The sequence below is a fragment of the Zingiber officinale genome, chromosome 9A (genome assembly GCF_018446385.1).
Source record: "Zingiber officinale cultivar Zhangliang chromosome 9A, Zo_v1.1, whole genome shotgun sequence".
Taxonomy (NCBI): domain Eukaryota; kingdom Viridiplantae; phylum Streptophyta; class Magnoliopsida; order Zingiberales; family Zingiberaceae; genus Zingiber; species Zingiber officinale.
Genome location: NC_056002.1, coordinates 34,350,132 through 34,354,259, shown reverse-complemented (window position 1 = coordinate 34,354,259; position 4,128 = coordinate 34,350,132). Strand labels below are relative to the sequence as shown.

The following is a 4,128-nucleotide window of genomic DNA, read 5'->3' as shown; positions in this document are numbered from 1 at the left end:
AACCTAGAAGGTAGATCTGAAGACTTGTTATCCACTGGATTATCATCACAATCCTCATCTGAAGAGTCCTCATCTTCATATACATCCAAAAATCTACACTCAACCATATTAGTGTCACAGAATTTGCCAAAGTCTTCGTCTTCATTGACCCTCACTTACCTTTGCAGAAAAGGAACCTTTAGTGAAGGTCTTGGGAAAGGTACTTCCTTTTTCCCATATTCCCTTTGAGCTTACGGAGGAGGTCCAACTTGCTTTTCTAGTGCTGGTTGTTGGGTTATTCGGGCCGCGAAAACCATTTTTTCGCGTCGTGGAAACCCCGAAACTCCCTAGCCAACGGATCCGTGCAAAGAAAATTTTTTTGAAAAACTACGAGTACGAGTTTACCTAGATCTATACTTAGATCTACAAGGGAAAAAAGTTATACCTTTGATGCGAAGCCCTTCGCGTCCCCGCTCATCCAAATGGTGTCAGATCTCGAAGTTGTCAACGTAGATAACTCTCTATACGTATCCACACGAACAACTCAATGGAGAGAGAGCCTTAGAGTGTGCTAGCACTCCAAAGGGTCTCGGCAATGGTAGAGGAGGAGAGGGAGAGGGAGAGCTTGAGGAAGAGGATGAAGTGAATTGCCTTGAATGAAAAATTCATTCCATACCATCACAATAGTGGCCGGCCACTTTCAAAAAGGTGTAACCCCCATTTTCACATTAAGTGCAATTAATGTGGAGCCATTAAAGTGAAGAATTGTAACCTCCATGAGGTGGCATCTCACTTAAGTAGCCATGATGATGTGGAGCATCATCATTGGTCCACATCTTGCCAACTCACTAATGATGTGGCAAAAAGTCAAGTCAAACTTGACATTTCCTCTTCCTCTCAAGTCAAGTCAAACTTGACTTAATCTCTCTCATGGTTGATCTAATCCAACTATTTAATTCAAGCCAATTTAATATAATGAATCTAATTCATTTAATTAAATTGATTCAATGAGTCATAATCTAAATTAGACTCATTGAACACATGAATTAACTTGAGTCCAACTCAATTAGCCCAATTAGGATTACTCTTAATCCAATTTGATTCATCAAATGAATCTAATCCTCTTGGTTCATCATATGAACCTAATCTCCATCTAATTGTCCTTTGTGTGTGACCCTATAGGTTCTTGTAACGTTGGCAATGCCCCTAAACCCATTTAGGAGCATAAGTAATGAGCGGTATCTAGCAACACATCATTACTACCCAAGTTACAAGAATGTTGAGATCCAACATCACCTTGTGACTACTAATTGTGACTCCTCACAACATATGGCAAGTGTCCTTCTATCCTAGACATCTAGATTGATCAATGAGAGGCATAGACCGTGTCATCCTCTAATCAATCTAAATCTTGAACTCCAAGTAGACTCACTAAATCAAATGAGCTCAATATCTCATATTGACTCATTTGGGCATGGTCATGCACTTCGTGGTCTCACTCTATCAAGAATATCGATGTCGCTCCCGTCATATAGGAGGGATAAATCCCATCTACATCAGTCACATCCCTTTGCATAATTCGTTACATACCCAGTAATCGCCTTTATAGTCCACCCAGTTACGGGTGACGTTTGACGAAACCAAAGTACATAACTCCTTATGTAGGGATCCATGGTGACTTCAGGTCCAAGGACTAGTAGTCATACTAATAGCCACATGAGAAAGTACATGACACTCATATAACGATCCATGATACTTTCTCATGGCGGGTCATTCAGTATACATTCTCCAATGCATACCCATGTGTCAACTTGATATCTCTATATTCATGACTTGTGAGATCAAGTCATCGAGTTGACCTACATGCTAGTCTTATTGCATTAATATTGTCCCTGAATGTTAATACTCGACTAGGAATGATTAAGAGTAGTGTTCCCTATATCATTTCACTATCGATTCAACCAATCGATTGATATAGGTAAGAACCTTCTACTCAAGGACGTTATTATACTTAGTTTATTTGGCACCAATACAAGTAAGTATAATAACCAAAAACCAAATGCCTTTATTTATATAGAATATGATACAACAAGTCCAAAATACAATAATCAAATGATTGGCTCTAGGGCTCTAGCTAATACTAGTGTCATCAACCGTTGAGGAAAAGGTACTTGTGGCCTTTGGGAACTTCTTGGAGTAATGGAACTGAGTTCTTGAGGTCTTCTATTGTTCTTCTCCTCAATTCTAAATAAATCTTTCTTCAGAAGTTCTTCATAATTCTTGCCACTTCTCAACTTAATATCATTATCATTTACACTAGATCCTGTCTGTGTAGGAGGGAGGTCTTCCTTGAACCATTTTGAAACTATGTTATTAATCTTTTCCTCTAAATGTTTGAATCCCTCGTTCTGTGACTTATGAATTTCAACATTCTTGGGTGGTTGAACTGCATTTTGTTTGACAGACTCTCTTGCATATATGGCTTGTACTTCTTGAATTTCTGAGGGAGATTTCATCCAACTTTTGCTTGACCATTCATGGAGGTTCAATGCTGCTTGATCAATCAATGTATATGCTTCATCTACACTCCTGTCTATAAAAGAACCTCTAGCTGATGAATCTAACAAACACTTATCCGAGAAAAAAATTCCCCTATAGAATATGTGCAGGGTAAGCCATTTTTCCAAACCATGATGAGGGCACTGTCTTTGTAGACTCTTGAATTTGTCCCATGCTTCAAATAATGATTCTCCATATGCTCGAGCAAAATTTGTGATGCAATTTCTTATATAAATTATTCTGCTTAGAGGGAAAAAATGATTCAGAAATTGCTTCTCCAATTGTTCCTAACTTGTGATGCTTTGAGGACGGAGAGAATACAACCAAGTCCTTGCTTTATCCTTGATACTGAAAGGAAATGTCGTCAATCAAATTGCATCCACTGAGATACCCTCACAGTTCACCATATCACAAAAGCTCTAGAAATGTCTCAAGGTGCAGATAAGGACTTTCTGATACGTCTCCTCCAAATTTGTGATCTTGTATCATAAAAATTAACTCTGGATCTAGTTGAAAATTTTCTGCTTCAATATGAGGTTGCACAATGGGAGATAAAAATCTTACAGAAATGGGTGCACAGAAATCTCTTAAGGACCTGCTTGACATGTCAGTGCTCATGGATATCTAAAAAAAATTATGAGAAAAAAATAAAAATGAAGAATTAAAGATAAGAAATAAAATGCTATATGAAAAATAGGAAAGACAATGCAGAATTTAAATTGCAAGAAAGAAGGTGCATAAAGAAAACAAGGAAGAAAAAGCAAAAGGAAAAAGAAAAACTTCTAGAGTAACTCATATGTTAATCAACTAATGTTAATCGAAAATAGTCCCCGGCAACGGTGTCAAAAACTTGTTACGATTCCGTAAGTGCACGGATTCGTCGTCAGTAATATATAAGATTGTCGAACCACAGGGACTGTTGATTAAGCACTAGAGATGTCGCGAAGTAAGTTATCTAGACGGTCGAAAGTTGGCTTTGGCGTTTGCAAACTAACGAGAGTGATTGAAGAGAGAAAGAGAAAGATGAGAGAATCGATCTTGGAGGGATTTGAGCTTTGGGAAGTGGATTCTAGGATTTCAGTTTCATTGTGGTGGAACCTGATGCATCATGTTCTATCTTTTACTCATTGTCAATCAACATACCTTCGCTAGAAGTTAAAGCTACTATCCTTAAGTACTAATCAGAGAAGACCCCTATGAAATCCTGTTACGGTTAACCCCTATCACTAGGGTGCCTCGGTAGATCACAAGAATACAAATCTAATCAGTCTCCTTAGGGATAGAGATAGGAGTTTAGTTTGGTCTCTTACTTCCTTGTGGGGAAGTTGCCTCTCCTTTCAAGGGAATATCCTAGACGCCCGTGAATAGGTTACCCCTGTCACTAGGGTCCCTCGGGTGTACGATCTAAGATCCTCTCTTTACAAAATTAGCAATTCCTACACAATCAATTAACATGACAAGGCAACAAGTCTCATGCATATCAAATAGAAACGAAATAAGAGAAATCATCCAATGAGTAAAGGCACAAACATGAGTCTTACATCAAATCCTATCCAAAACTACTCCCTACATCCATAGAAAAGGAGATCT

General features: G+C 38.3%; 1 non-coding gene across 1 annotated transcript; it reads left to right on the top strand.

The window, feature by feature from the left end:
• Positions 1-2,664: 2,664 nt before the first annotated feature.
• On the top strand, positions 2,665-2,770 carry LOC122022046. Its single transcript, XR_006122795.1, has one exon. It is a non-coding gene; the product is annotated as a small nucleolar RNA R71 (small nucleolar RNA).
• Positions 2,771-4,128: the final 1,358 nt, after the last annotated feature.